We start from the raw sequence: 16,823 nt of genomic DNA, 5'->3' as shown, positions 1-16,823 counted from the left end.
GTGGGAACTACCGCTATGTCCAGAATACATGTGATATGCCCCTAACGAAGAGTAATAACAAAGGAAGCCTCTGGTTGGACATTATTAGAGAATGGAACTTGACCTTTCTAAATGGCCGTACTAGGGGAGATATACCTGGGAAAGACTCCTGGTCTGTGGGGGAAAAGAGCTCTGTTCTGGACTATGTGGCCGTATCGGAGTGTATCCTCTCATATGTCATGCATTTAGACATCATGTTGAACGATTTTAGCGATCATGGATCCCTCACATTGGTTCTAGAGGGTGGAGGGGATAGTATAAAGGTGGATTCTTGTAAAGATTTGGCTTCTAACCTTGCGGGTAACAAGATTAGATGGACACACAGATATATTGAAAAAATGACCTCTATCTCCTTCCCTAGTGATAAGACCATCAAGCAATTAATGTGGGGTAAGAGTCCTGAGGAAATTGAATCTTGGATTACCCACTTAACACACTCACTCTTTAAAGCTACTCCTACCCCGATGATAAGTTGGAAGAGTGGGGGTACTCGAACATTTGATGCTAATATCAGAGACCAGAAACACCTTATGCGAAGAGCCCTAAAATCCTTAAGAACACACAAAACTTCTATCTCTGAGGTGGATATATTTACTTCGGAGACCTTAAAGATAAAACGTAATTATCACAACTGGCTAAAAAGGTACCGCCAGACTCAAAAAAGAAATAAATGGCAAAAATTTGCTGAAGCTCTTTGCAGTAAAAATAGTCGCAAGATCTGGCAAATATTGGCAAAGGCGGGGGGAGAACAGAAATTGAAGGTCTTAAACCCCATTCAGGAAGAAAAATGGGTAGTTTATATTTCAAACAAATTCTTCAGAGAGAATACGATCAATACACAAAGCACTATGGGGGCACTAACTTGGCCCCTCCCCCTGAGCTATAGCTATATAAAACAGGCTATACTGAATTTAAAATCATCCAATGCTCCCGGCCCAAATGGTCTGGCTAATGCGGTATTGAAGCAGGACCCACATAAGTGGGCACAGATACTACTCACATTATATTCTAGGATCTGTAGATCTAGACAAATTCCTTCTTCTTGGAATAAGTCTATATTAATACCTATATATAAAAAGGGGGAGTGCACCTTACCGGCCAATTATCGCCTACTTTCAATGCTGGATGTGAGCAGTAAAATCTTTAATACGCTGGTTCTTAAAGAGATTGAAAATTGGGTTTCTGAAAGACAGATTTTGCATTATGCCCAAACTGGCTTTAGACCCGGAGCAGGCACTACCCATAACATCAGGGTCCTAGACATGCTAATAAATAACACCATGAGCTGTAAGGATGCCACACTCTTCATTGCCTTTGTAGACTTTACAAGTGCTTTCGATCTGGTGGATCGGGATACCCTGTGGTGCAAGTTAAAAGACATGGAATGCCCACATTGGATCGTAGATATCCTGATAGCCCTACACAGTAATACCAATACAAGGGTCCGCCTTAATGACCGGGGCGAGGTATCCAAAGAGATTTGTACCAACATAGGAGTAAAGCAGGGATGCGTAACGGCTCCTATGCTATATAATTTATATGTAGCAGATCTGCTGGTACATATGGCATTAAAATCAAACTGCCCTCCTAAATTGAAGGATTCCCCACTTACGGGAATGCTATACGCAGATGATCTAATTTTATTTGACCGGACATTAACCGGTATTAAGTCTCTACTTAATGAACTACAGAAATATTCTGCTAAATTGGGCCTTGTTATAAACTTGGAAAAAACAAAAATTATGGCTATTGCAAGAAAAGGGCCAAGACGATCTGGCATTGATACTAATTTGGGAACTATTGCAGTGGTGAAGCAATACCCATATCTGGGTTTGGATTTTATGGCCTTATCAGACTATGAAGCCATTATCAGAAACAAAAAAAGACGAGCTAAATTGCTTACCCTCCAGGCATGTAGATTTGCTAAGGGGACTGCTGGCTTCAGCATGGCTGGTATCATGAAGTTATATATGCAATGCTTTGTCCCTGCTGTACTATATGGCCTGGAGGCCTTAGCAATGCAAGACTTGATGTGACTAAACATTCTAGAGGGACACTACTGGCGCTCTGTCTTTGGCCTGGGACCGTCTTGCTCAGTACAGTATCTAAGATTGGAACTGGGTCTTGTCTCTTTGAGAGGGATGGCACTGCGCGCGAGAGGTTCCTTCTTTTTGAAAGCCTTAGCCAACCCACGTTGTAAATTGCTCAAACTGGCAGGGCAAAACTTTGACCTGGAAAAACACCCTAGCGGTGGGTCTTATAAACAACTGAATGAATCACTGTTTACGGAGATTGACTGGCCCTATGAAAAGCTAAAACATTTACCGTTTATACACCAGAAAAGAGCTTTCCAAGATAAGCTGAATAAGTGGGACTGGTGCTTGAATGTGGAGCACTTAGCTACCTTAAAAGGGTATGAGGCAGTACTTCATGTCACCCATAGATATCTTAGACCCCAGGTGTATCTCTTGCTCACCCCGGCACCTGATGTTAGACGCTTCTTGCTACAATTAAGAACAAACCAGCTCCCCGTGCTTACCATAATTGGTCCAAGGCTAAAAATCCCTCGTGAATCTAGAACATGTAGAATATGTAAGAAAATAGGAGCACTAGAATCTGCTCGGCACGTACTAACACTTTGCCCAAAATTGGGACTGTTATACATGAACTCATATGAAAAATGGGTCCACAACCTTGAGGCAATAAAAGATGAGTTCTTTTGGTATGGATGTTTGAATCCAGTCACTTTAGGCCTTCAGCTAGCTCTCTTTAGGGTATGGAACCATGTGAAGCCTTTACTTCAGTGAAAACCTTAACACTTTAGTTTTAAAGTGATACTGAATGGTCTCTTCAATACACTACTGTATTGGGCTGGGGAATTCCCAATAACTATAGGTGCTCACCTGGTAGAGTAACTCACCTACTTTAACTTATCAAACTCCTCTACGTGGTTGCTATGTGATGTATTTGTATTTTCTTATACTTTTATATCTTATATTTCATATGAGTGAGCTGACTTGTCTTGTCTTATTTATGCTCTGTTTATGTTCTGTCTGTATTTTGAGATGTATATATGTTTTTCTTTGGGATGTATATACTTATGAGTTGTGTAAAATCCAATTTTTGGATTGTATCACAATAAAGTATAAATAAATAAAAATAAATTAAATCAGAATAACATCAGCTGGTTGGTATGTGCAACATTTTATAGCATGTTGCTACATAGGCCCTCTGATTGGTTGGAATTCTTTCACAACCTCTGACTTTTGGCTCTTTAGCAGCAGGTAAGCAAAACAAAACTCAGGTTAAGAGTCAGACTACTACCCACTTGCCCAATTAGTCCATCTTCTCTCATCGGTCAGGCCCCAGACTTAGGCTTCTTCTTTATAGTTGACCTTGCAACCTACTCTCTGTTCTGGCACTTTTAAGGGAGTGTAGATACACCAGTACCTTTGTCTGGAGCTTAAAAAATAGCCCTTGTTTTCGAGTTCTGAATCACGTGTAAGGAGACCACAATTGTGTCTATGCTGACCTTTTATTTACTGCTATTTGATTTAATTAGGCTGGGTGTCATTACTCATTTTGGCATCTGAAGACTTTCTCACTCCATCTTGCATATGCTTTTCACATCTTTGATTGTCCAATACTTGGCTCTTGCAGATGTTTTCTTATTTGCTTAAAGAGAAATATGTCTTGTGTGCTTGGTTTATCCTCTTGACTCAGTTTGTGCTATGCAATTATTCCTTGATGTGGGATCCTTGATCCCAGGCCAATAGACTCCTCTGTGTTCCTTGCACAAAACTGTTTTTCCAGTATCTTCTGGTTCTGCAGCCCTGGTCTGTCGCTGAGATAGCTTAGTTGATTTCAACATGAGTCAGACATCCACCTTTTTCTAATGGCCGCCTTAGCCAAATTATGTTTTCATATGCAGCAAGCTTCTATATGTCTCAGCTACCTTTTGTTTCTGCATATACATATTCACTTCATCTCTCCTCGCTTATTTCTTTGGTGCATATGATTTCTTCGTCTTCGATTGAAAATTGTTCTTATTACTTCAGTTACATCTTTATTCTTTAAATCTTTGCATATCATGTCAGTACGTCTTTGTGTCTTCCCTTCATGACATCACTCTGCCTTCGTCTGATTTCACTTATCGCTCTTTGATGTCCGATGGTGCGTTTAGACATCCTTCCAACGTTCCAGTGCAAGAGACCAATTTAATATGGTTTTCTGAGTGCATATTTTCTCTCATGCACTCAATGCAGTATTGGGATAATATCTTGTGTCCCACAAAGGGCTCTTGTGCTGTTCTAATATGATGGAGGTGAGGAGGCATGAGCTAGGGATGATGTGTCCACCTGCTCCTCTACAGTGAACTCATTTATTTATTGTTTGTTTGTTAGACGCTTATAGAGCAAGTAAAATACTGTTTCAAAGTGCCCACAGGGCGAAGGGAGGGAACAAGGGAGTGAAACACATTACAAAACAAAATAACAACAAAAAACAACTTGGCAGAACCTATGGGTGGGTTTGTTAATTAGGGTAGAAAATGTGTTGCACACATGCAGGCTAAACATTCCAAACTGTGAGGATAATATCCTAGCAATTGAGGTGGGTAAGGTACGCCTGGAGAGTCAGGGGAGGATGCTTGGGATTAACATGTATGAACCCTTGGATGGAACCCTAGAAATTGAGGTGGGTAAGGTACGCCTGGAGAGTCAGGGGAGGATGCTTGGGATTAACATGTATGAACCCTTGGATGGTGTCCTTGTGGAGGCTATTTTAGACACCCTGATGGACTTCTTGGGGGGATGGTTCAAGGGAGAAAATGATGACCTTGTACTGTTAGAGGGCATTGGTAATGCTCTATATATACGTCATAATGAATATGAAGAGTTTTTAGGGGTGAAAATAAAAATCTCCATGAAGCATAAAGCATTAAGCAAGTAGGGATGGTCATGGCTGAGTTATCTAGATACTAAATGGACATACGGTGGATGATTGCCCATGAAACTATTCTTGGGCATCGGGAAATGAGATGTTATGTTGGAATATATTTTTGTCAATCATGATATCTCGCAAATGGTCCAACAAAGGGTTATTAAACTGAATGGATTTAGTGATCATGCTACTCTTACCGTCTATATCTCCCTTAGTGACGTGGTCCAAGGGCAACAGAAGATCAGAGCAATCAAAACTAATCACGTGGGAAACCACATAGTCTGGTCGGCACAGAATCTGCAGAAAGCTAATCATTGTATATGTGATTTTGAGAATGAGCTGCATCGACAATTGGAATCTCTGGATATTGATGAGATTGCAAATTATTTGTTGTAGTTCTCTAGTGATGTTGCTATACATAGGGCCACCTACATAGAGTGTCAGACAACAATAGTTATGTTTTTTGATAAAACTATTAGGGAAAAAGGGAGAAGCATGGGCAGATACATTCCATGTGTTAAGAGCAGAAGATCTGACCCTAGTTACGCACTGGAAATAATCAAGGCAAACAAAAATAAGTACAGAAACTGGGTAAGGTGGTGGTGTTCCGCTAATAGAAGCAACACCTGGCAAAACATGTTGCCTATGTTAAATTCACAAGGCACTAGAAGTATATAGAATATTTTGGCAGAGGCCAAGGGGAATAAAAACAAAAGGATTATTTATCAGATAAATGAGACCCATTGACACAAACATGCAGAAGTAAACCCATATCATGAGAAAGTGTCAAATAAGAAAGTATATTGGGCCTCCTATCACAATGAATATATGTATATTGGCCTACGCCAAGCTGCTAACAAGTCGCTTGCGAAGAAATCCATGTTGCAAGGTCCTGACCTTAAAATCAATGTAAGCCGCCATTTTAGGTCAATCCGCCATTTTAGGTTCGCTTTTGTAAAGTCACCCTGTGAGTTAAAATGGTGGACGATGTCATTCTGAAATACAACATGGCTGGTTTAGCCTCTGTATGTAGCTAATATGTAACTTGCCTGCAGGCCACTTGTTGAGGTCGTGAACTGAGACCTTGTCCTTCGTTGACCTGTTTATAAAGGATTACTCGTGCAATGAAACTAATCCGCTAGCCTATGTTAAGAACAATGTATTCAAATACTGAACATAGAACACTTGTTTAACTACATTGTATTAATGTTTGAGAAGACCTGCATGGGAAATCCCAGAATACACAGTTGCCGTATAGGCTTATTGATAGATGTATTAAAAGCAAACCAGTTACATGTGGATGTGCGAAACTCGGCATGAACCCTAGATCGGTGATGTATTAGCAGAATATTAACCCGAAGTATGGCTGGACATCGTGCTTACGAAGATTATAAAAGACCAATGCATTCAAATGTACAGCGTCTCTCACTGAACACACTGGACCACGCTGGAGTTCGTTGTGTTGCACTGAGGGCCGATAGCTATCTGATTTTGCTCTGTTCTTCGTAACTGGATTCAGTATAAAATAAAGTACTTTGTATGTTCCTTTGTAACCCGTGTTCGGTGTATTTCCTTTTGGGGTACTCAGCCTCGATATTTTGATTTTGTTTTCACAAAAGAAATAAATATAGTCCCAGCGAAGGTCCCAATATATGAAGGAAGATATAATAAGCAAAATTGCTTTACTAAAGGCAGCAAAATCTCCTGGCCGAAATGGTCTAGCTAGTGTTGTGTTAAAATAAGATCCAGAGGTTTGGGCTGGCATTTTAGAAGAATTATTCAGGAAGGTGCTCCAAAAAGGTACAAGTCCTGTTTCCGGGAGAACAGTGATCCTGATACCTGTCTTTAAAAGAGGGTACTGAAGTGACCATGGGAACGATATCATTTTGCCTATGTTAGATGTGACAGAAAATATGTTCCCGTCATTCCTATTGTGTGAACTCCAACAATGGTCGAATCATTCTACTTTTAGACAACACGCAACTTAAGATTAATGGATCTATTTACAGAGAGAGCACCGGCATAAAATAACCCTGGCCTCCCCGCTCTCTATGTTGATTTCTAAGCAGACTTGGAATTGGTATGCAGAAACAAATTATGGCTGAAGTTGAAGGCCTATGGATGCCCAGGCTATATGATGCAATTTCTGAAATTATTTCATGCGAATACTACAGTACAGGTCAAGTTGGATGACACTGGGACATTGACGTGCCCTAGCCCTATTGTTAGGGCGGGGTTAAGCAGGGATGTGTCGCCCACCCCTATTGTTTAACTTGTACCTAACAAACCTGCCAAATTGCCTGAATAGGGTCACAATTTGTCCCCTGTAGATTGAGTCCGGTCACATCACATGTTTATATTGGAAGGTCTTTAAGGCTGGCTACCTTCTTCATATTGTCACTCTCAACTCTCGCTCTGCTGTCAAACACTCCTCTGACATCTGCCACCTCCTTGAAGAACTAGACCTTGATGTCCTTGGTCTTACTGAGACATGGTTCATGGCCAGCTCTGTCACGAGCTTTGACACTCTCCTCCCTGATGGCTACAAGATCCTCTCAGCATCCAGATCCTCCTTGTCCGGTGGGGGGTAGCCCTGATCTTTTCTGAGTGGATTCCTGCCTCTATCATTCCCACTCAGATATACTCCTCTTTTGAATACCTTGCCTGTATGCTTTTTCTCTCGCCTACCCATTCTCTTACTGTGGTTACCATCTACGGGGCTCCTGGTCAAATTACCTCATTTCTCTCTGAGTGGGAAGACCTCTCCTCTTCCCTCCTGGCCTCTACCAAACAACACCTCCTCCTCGGGGACCTCAATATACATTTAGACTCTCCTTGCTCCTCCTCTGTACTCTACCATGACCTCTGCGACTACCTCTCCCTGTCCATCCTCCCCTCTGGCCCGACTCACTCCTCAGGGCACACACTCGATGTCTTGATCTCCTCTGACCTCCCCCTCTCCATCCCTCTGACCACTCCTCTCTCCTGGAGCGATCCCTCCCTCCTCTCCTATAATCTCTCCCTCTCTTCCCCCGTGCCAATCCTACCCCAACACGGCCACCTACCTTCTCGGACATCCGGCCCATGAAGCTTGTGTCAGTTGAGGCTTTTGCTGCCACTTTCTCTCCCCCCCCTCCACCTTTGGCTATCTCACATCTTGACACAGCCCTGTCTCTGCTCTACTCTTCAATTTCTGATACGCTTGATGCTCTTGCCCCTGTCATGAGGATCCATTTGAAGTCCAAAGCCAAGTGCAATTCCTGGTATGACTCTGACCTAGCTACACTTAAACATAAATGTAGGATGGCTGAGAGGAAATGGAGGACTTCCTGTTCATCCTCTGACAAACTGGGCTGTTGCCTGCTACAAAGGCAATACCGACTCTCTGTCCTCACCAAGAAGAGAGTCCACATTCAAGCTTGTGTCTCTGCAGCATCTAACAACTCGGCGGCCGAACTCTTTAAAATCTGCTAGGAGCTGGCCAACCCTGTTGCAGTCTCTAACCCTTCTGTTGCCTCCAAGGCTCTGTGCAATGCCCCTGCCTCTCACTTCATTTAAAAAACCCAGGACATCCTGTCCACCCTCTCCACCCACACCCCTCCTCTCCACTCTCCACCTGTGCTTGCTGACCCTCCTTTTGCCACCCTCCACCATCCTTCTCGTCCTTTCCTCTTTTCTCGCCTTACAAGGTCGCTAGACAAGTACGATCTACGAAAGCCTTGTCAAAACAGGTTCATCCCTAATCCTCTAAAACCATCAAGGACCACATTGACACCCTCGCTTTGGCTCTTGCTGATTTATGCAACCAATCCTTTGCCTCGGGATCCTTCCCCTCCACTCTAAAGCACTCCTTTGTGCATCCTCTTCTCAAGAAACTCTCAGCTGCTCCTTCTTGTCCAGCTAAATATTGCCCAATTTCCATTACTCCCTTTCTGGGCAACCTCCTGGAAAAGTTTGCCATCACTCAGTTTAACCTTCATTCCAATTCTGTTGGCTGTCTCCATGACCACCAGTCTGGCTTCAGAGCTGCCAGAAGCAGGGAAACTGCTATCCTGAACATCTGTGAAGATCTGCTCTCCAACCTTGACTCTAACATTCCCTCTGTCCTCATCTTCCTCGATCTCTCTTCTGCCTTCGACACAGTCAACATACCATCCTGCTCAACCGTCTCCAAGAAAACCTGGGTATCACTGATCAAGCTCTGGCCTGGCTTACCTCTTTCCTCTCAGATTGACCCTCCACGTCCAACTTGGGTCCTTCCTTTCATCTATCTTCCTCTCTACCTGTTGTGTTCCCCAGGGGTCTAACCTCTCACCCTGGCATTTCAACCAATACCTGGCAACTCTCGCCCACTGCATTGCCACTTTCTGCTCAAATTTCCAGTGCTACACTGATGACACTCAACTCATTTTCAGGCTGCCCTCTTCCACCTCCTCTCCCTCTCTCATCTATGATTGCCTAACTGCCATTCAAGATTGGTGTGCCGCCAAAGATCTTTGTCTGAATGCCAGCAAGGCGGAGATCATCATCATCAGCCTCTAGAAAGTAACATTTCCTACTGCACCTCCTCAGAGGTACTCTGCCTTCCCTCTCCTTCCCCCAGAAACTCATGGTTTCCTAAACTCTGGTTCTCTCTAGCTTGTTTTAAAGAAACCAAAGATCTTGCTGCATTCCATCACTCTGTATAATTGATGAACTCCTTAAAATTTGTCTGTAAATTTTGTTTTTAAAAGTTGAGTAAATTCAGCTAAATAAATAAAATTGCTTGGACTATTGTAACAGCCTCTTTCTAAATCTACCTGCCTCTGCAACAAATCCAGAACAGGACTGCAAGACTTGTCCTTGGCCTGAAGCCCTGGGATCGTATCTCTCTAGCTCTGAAATCTCTCCATTGGCTCCCATTGGATGCAAGGATTAAATTCAAAACCCTCGGCATTGTCCACAAGGCTTTCTGAGGCCTGGGTCCAAAATACCTTTAGCTATCCCTCTGCAAATACCTCCCCTCTTGAGGTCTTCGCTTCTCTACCTCCAACTCCCTCAGGGTCAGTCGTTTTTTAAAGAAACGAGCTGGGGGTAGATCTCTGTCTTCGGCTGGGGCTTCCCTCTGGAATAGCCTCCCTGCCACTCTAAAACTTGAGGAGAACCATCCCGAGTTCCGGAAAGCACCTCAAGACCTTCCTCTTTTCTTCTGCCTTCGCACCCCCTCTCCACTGCTGATCTGTTCTCTCTTGGCACCGTGCACCTGGCCACCTCTGTCCTCTGGGCCCAGGTACCTGCTCATCCTGCCACCCTCCCACACTGCCTCTGGGCCACCCCTTGCACTGGGGTCTGTATCTGCACCCATACAGCCCCCCCTTTTCTTCCTGCACTTATCAGACCTACCCTGTTTGCTGCCTTAAACCTAGCACTTGCAAATTGCTGGCTGCACTACCACTGTTTGTTGCCTTTGGTCATTACCTCTCAGAAGAATCCTTTGAGAGAACACTTGCAGGCACATTGAGGGGAAAGTTTGATGCCAAGGCTTGATTAAAGCCAGCTCAAACAGTTCCGAAGAGGAGGTGTTTTGGGTGGGGAGGGCAGGAACTGGGTGAGAATCACCATATGGATCAGCATGGGTGTGAGAAGTCAATGGGTGTGCAATTAACTTAACAACATCTACAAGCTTTGTATCCCTCTTCATATTCTATTTCTTCCTATCTGTACTCAATGCTGTAATTGGAAACGATCTTCCCAGATCCAGGATCTGGCAAAAAATTACGCACCAGATCTCAGATATAGCTCCACAATCTGGGAAATGCTGTCATTGGTTTGTGCTTTAAACTATGTTGGGCAGGGATTTTAACTGTGGTCGCTAGGTTCCAAAATGAGACTTTTGCTCACAAGACCACTTGACAATCTGAATAAGAGCCCCTGATATCCTTTATCAATTTTGCTCTCTATGGGAAATATTGATGTGCATTTTTTAGGTTTAAAATGGGTGCAGATTTTGAAGTTTGCTGACAATGAACACTCTATGGGGAAGAGGCAAATGTTCATGAGGGTAACTAAAATACCTGCCCTACACCCTCCTAATCCTCACATCGCTGGACCCAGCCTCTTTCACCGTGGTAGGAGGGATGCCCAAGAAAAAAAAAGTCTATTTGCACCACTGAATCGTTTTGGTTTATTGGTGGCACACCTAATTACCCAAACAAAAATAATGCCATGCAGTGGCACAACACCATTGAGCAGATCAGACTCTAGCCCCCTCCTGAAATGCTTTGTTGACTCAACCTGGTTGAATGGGTGGTGCCAGCCCCTGGCCACTTTAAGGCAGAAAGCCTCTTTGGATGTGTCTCTAGCACTCCTTAAGGAACAGTATCAGCATCAAACATGCTGAGCATAAAAAAACCTATCCATGCTATATCAAAAGACTCCCTTTGATAAAGGCAAAGTCTTAACTTCTGGTCTCAGTTTATAGATAGACCACCTCTCCAGAGATTAGCATGGCATTATGAAAGTAAACAGCCTCTGAATTGGGGTGAAAGGTATGACTAGTGGCCAAAGGGAAGGTGCAATAGCTGTTCAGCTTTCTAGCTAGGCTTAGGGAATTGGGAGGGAAATGGGATCAGGGCTGGCTGAAGATGTGTCAGGGCTGGAGGGGGGCCATTTCTTTTTGATGTTTGGGGAAACCCCTTGCCTTACTGATTGGAAGAATAGACCAAGTGGAGTGCTTAAATCAATAATGAAGTCAAAATAATGCAGCAAGATGATTAAAGATGCAGATTATCAGTAGGTTTCTGTGGCATAAGACTGCCAACATGGGGGCGGCTGCTTGGCAGCTGCTTGGTGGGCCCATTTCAACTTTAAATGCTGAAAGGCCCAGGCGCCATCCCTCAGTAGACCAGCAGCACAATGTTTTTTTTGGCCCCACTCACTATCCCCTTTGAAAACTGTCATTAAGCCCCTGCCAGGCTGACCAATAGAGCCGTGACCAGACGGAACAGGACACAAACAGTGAATGGTGTCTGGGCTGGGGTTAGCACTTGCATGCCAGGGGAGTGATTAGAAGGGAAGTAGTGACATGAAACATCTCATTCTCACTGCAGTCCTTAAGTGTGATGTTTCAGAAATGAAGGCAAGAGTTAGCTGCTTGTAACATTGAATCTTCACCAGAATAGTCTCATTTGAATGTGCAAAGATGTTAGAAGCCCCCACACAACTAAGTTTACCCCTCCCTCATAGCATTCAAAGTTAGCGCATCTCTCAACATTTCAAGTGTTAGTCCCTCTTCCCCCTGAAATTTTAGCCTAGGTGCACCTCTGATGCCATGAACTCACACCTTAATGAACTGGCCCACAGGGTGGCTAAATGTAGGTTTGGGGCTGCACACCCACTCACATACAGCACTTCTTTCACCCATGCATTCATCCACCAGTCACACAAATCCTTGCATGCATACATACTGATACCCTAGAATCTGGAGCGCATAATAAATAAATAAACAAACAAACATTGACACAAACATAAACACCAGCATGCGCACATATGCATACACATATACATACTGATTTAATTTAAATAAACATATATACACATTTAATTTAAAGAAAAAAAACACTTCAAAAGCACCCGGGCATCTACGGTACTCCGACACATAGACATAGAGAGAACTCCTCTCCTATCAGTCAGTGTGTTCACGCTGAGCAACGTGAACACACTGACTGACGGGAGAGCAGTCCTCTCTTGTAATTCAGCATGTCTTCATTGTAAGATGAAGGATGAGAGGCAGAAGAGCTCACTTTTGAGACCTGCTGTCTCCCATTATTTTGCTGTTTGTTGCAGAGCCAAACGGTTTTACAAACAGCAAAATCAGGACATGACTGGACTGTGCTGCCTTCTACTTGGGAGAGAGTGCCGCGAGGCACCCTGCAAGTGTGAGGCTTGAGGCAGTTTGCATGTCCTGCCCCCCCTTGTGCTGGCCCTGGGTGTAAGTGCTACAAACTAAAGAGGAGTTATTTTTAATGATACAATTTTACATTATTAAGCATCACTGGTGGCAGTGGTGGGGTGTGGTAGGGAGGATGAGCAGTGGTGGCTCCCACTTTGGCAAGTAAGTGAAGATCAACACTAGCTTTAAAGAGATCCAGAGTTGGTTTTCCTTTGGTTGTTATGGGCAGTGCGTTCCAGTAGAGCAGGGAAAGTAAGGACAATGAGGAAAAGCAAGAGAGAGGGAGAGTATGGGACAGTGAGGTTGAGTGCAGAGGACGATCAGAGGGAGTGACAGGTACTAAGGAGCAGCAGCATTGATAGCTTTGTAGACTAGACGTTTGAACTTGAAAAGAAAGTGAATGTGCATGGAGAGCCACACATCATGTTGTTGGTATGTGGAAATGAGGGGGGTCTGGGTAGGTTGTAGAGAGTGTGGGTAGCAAAGTTGAAGTCTTTGGGCCTCATTACGAGATTGGTGGTTTCTACCAAAATGGTAATACTGTACCCACCACTTAGTCTGCCAGAATTATTGACAGATTACAAGTGGCGATAAGTGTTATTAATCCGCATTCCATGAAGTCCCATATGCTTTCACAGACATGCTTCATGCTTCTATTTCTAACTGTCTTCTTTTTATTCAATCCTGCATGCATTCTCACTTTCTTAACTTAAATGCTGAAATTCTCCTCTTTCCTCCCTCTTCCATTCCCACTCCCAGCCCCTGACATCTATTAACATTCCTCCTGCCTCACTTTCTTTCACTCTGGCAGCCCATAACCTAGGTGTCCTCCATGATTGTTCACTTTTTCTTGTCTTCAAATATTTCTACTATTGCAGGCTCCTGTCGTTTTCTTTAACATATGCAAAGCTCGTCCTATTCTCACTTTTCATACCTGTATATTTCTTAACGCTTCACTAGTCTTTTCACACCTCAACAACTGTTCCTGTCTACTCATTGGTATTCCTGTTTCTCATCTCGCTTCGTTACAATCAATTTTTTATTCCTCTATTCAAACTCTATGCACTATCCCCCTCATTTCTCTTCAATATCTACAATGGCCATCTTTTCAACTCTCTCTTCAATTATGTTTCCTTTGCTTCACCTTTAAATATCTCCATCAACTGGCTCCACCTTATCTTTGCCTGTAGGTTTCTTTGCATGTTCCCTCTCGGTGTCTTCACTTTGAATGTTAACTTCTATTACTTGTTCCTAAGCGACTCTGTGCACAATTCCACTTTCGTGCGGTCTGTCTACTTGCCCACAAACTAGTTGCCCCTATGCCTCAGATTCATCATATTATTCTATCTTCCGTCTTTCTCACCATAAAAACTACCTATGTTCTACTATAACATAATTGCTCTTCTTCTTGGCTTGTGCTGCTACACATTTTTGTACGCTCGCTCTTCTTTGTGCAGCGCTTTGGATAAAGCACATTATCTATCTGTTACACACCCACGGTAGTGGCTGTGTAGTTATGGTTAAGTTGCTAAACCCATCGGAAGAACACTTTTTGGGCGGCTTATAACTTGGCTCCCCCTGGAGGAATCTTCACCAAACTTTGCAAATAAAGTGTATGGCCCACTCTGTATTCAGTTTGGTGAGGTTTGGCGCAGGGGGGGCAAAGTTATAGGGGAGGTCCCAAAATGTTGTTTTTTCCCATAGACTGAAAACATTTCTGTTGTGCCTATCGCCCACACCACTGGACGGATTTTCACCAAATTTGCAGCAGGAGCAGCGGTTTGGTCCCGAAAGCGTGCTTTTGTAAATTTGGTGAAAATCTGTCCAGAAGTTTATTTTAAAATGGCCAAAAAGTAGGTCTAAAAAAATGAGTGATATCTATGTCCGCTCTGCGGACACACTTCCCTGTTCACTCTGCGGACAGGACACCGATCAGATAATCGGCTTGTTCATGTCCACGGACACGCAACGTGTTCTCTGATTGGCTGGGATGAGGCGTGAGGTGCGTCAAATTGATTTGATGCACCCGCCATATTGGATGCGCGAACATGCGCTGGAAGTGAGCATACATCCAATTTTGGGGAATGTGTTGGTGTACATGAGTGCTTGGAGAGGGTGGGGGACTAAGAAATGGGACAAATGCTGTATTTGTATTCGTGGGAGAAGGCCGTGATGTGTTTGCGGTGTCCCTGGTCACCGCGGTTGTCCACGGACATACCAGACACTGGGCGCACTACTGGTTATTTTAGTTTAATATGATGTTGGTATTGGGTCGTTAGAAGAGCATTGGGCGAAGAGGGTATGTATTGAAGAGTTTGTACGTTGGTGGTAATTATTTTTTAGAGTGTTAATTGAAGTGCACATTTTTGAGGTGGATGTATTATGTTTTTGGGCTGCGGTCGTTTGGTAGGTGATTGTTTCTATGGGTGTGTTATGCTGTGGTGGTTGTGGCCAGGGCCTAGGGTCTTGGGTGCATGGCCAAAGGCCATAGGCCATGCACCCAAGACTCTAGGCCCTGGCCAAAACCAGCGCAGCAGAAGTCTACAACGCTACCAAACATTTTGATTATGATATGTGGGCTGCTTAGGGGATATGTTTTCAAAAATGTGAGTACTGATTGGTAGTAGTGTAATAGTGTTTATAGGTTTGTGAGATGATGTGTGTTTGTTTGTTGAATTGTGTTCAGATTGTTGGTATTGAAGACTCTAGGCATTTTGGGTTGTATTTATTGGTGAGGTGTTCATTTGGAATGCTGTGTTATGTTGCGGTGTTTGTGAGTTTAATTACTATATACTTACTGTTTCCTTTGTTGAGGCTGTATGACGAGTTTTGGGCAGGACATGCAGTCAAGATTGTAGTGTTTGGCAACAAGCACTGCAGAATAAGATACCCATGGAAGCAAACATTTTGGATTGTGGTTTATGGTCAGGTGTTTGCTTGAATGGGTGTGTTATGCTATGGTTTGTTTTTTTGTTTGTTTTTATTATTTATATTGCACACCAGACCCAAAGGTATTGGGGTGCAAAGGCATAAAGAGGATTGTTAAGCTTATGTTACATGGTGGACATGAATAATGAGTACAGCTATGGTTACAGTGCTGTATGCATGAATAACAGACAGGTGGATAGGTATTATACAATAGATACAAAGAATACAAAAAATGATTGTGAAGCACGTGTATATAACAAAAGCAGTGATGTCACATATATACAATAAGAGCTAGGAAGATGCAGGTTAAGTAGGTCAGACGTCATGTTCCTTTAGCCAGTGCATGAGACTAGATCTAAATTGTAAGTAAGGTAAGTCTTCCCATAAGGTAGGGGGGGGAGTTCCAGTATTGTGCTGCTTTGACGGGGAAGCTCCTCCCACCGGATTTAGTACACTTAAATCTGGGTACTAATAGAAGGTTAGAGTTGACTTTTCTTAGGGGGTGAGAGGCTGTTTGTCTAGTGAATCACGCTGTGAGGTATTGTGGGGTTGATTGGTTAAGGCATTTATGTGTCAAAGATGCGGTTTTGAGGAGGATTTTGTCTTTCATAGAAAGCCAATTGAGGTCAGATATATGGGCATTTTTAGGGAAGCTTAGGGCAGCTCTTAGGGCATTGTTTTGAAGGGTCTGAATTTTGGACGTAATGGATTTGTTGCTGCCTATATAGAGAGCATTGCAATAGTCCAATTTAGATAAAATTAGGGCTCTCGCTAAGAGGATGCAGTTGTTAGATGAGAGGAAGGGCTTGGCTGCTCTGATTAGCTTGCAAGTGTTAGATGTGGCTGAGGCCATAGCATTTACTTGTTTACCAAAGGTGAGCGTGGAGTCTATGTGGAAGCCTAGGATTTTAACTACCTTAGCCACAGTGATATTGTTGTTATCGATTATGAATGGTGACTAGTTCGGACCTAGTTTTTTGATGTT

Source organism: Ambystoma mexicanum, chromosome 2p (assembly GCF_040938575.1).
Source record: "Ambystoma mexicanum isolate Mex_15411 chromosome 2p, UKY_AmexF1_1, whole genome shotgun sequence".
In the NCBI taxonomy this organism is placed as follows: Eukaryota; Metazoa; Chordata; class Amphibia; order Caudata; family Ambystomatidae; genus Ambystoma; species Ambystoma mexicanum.
Note: the sequence above shows the minus strand (reverse complement) of the source record.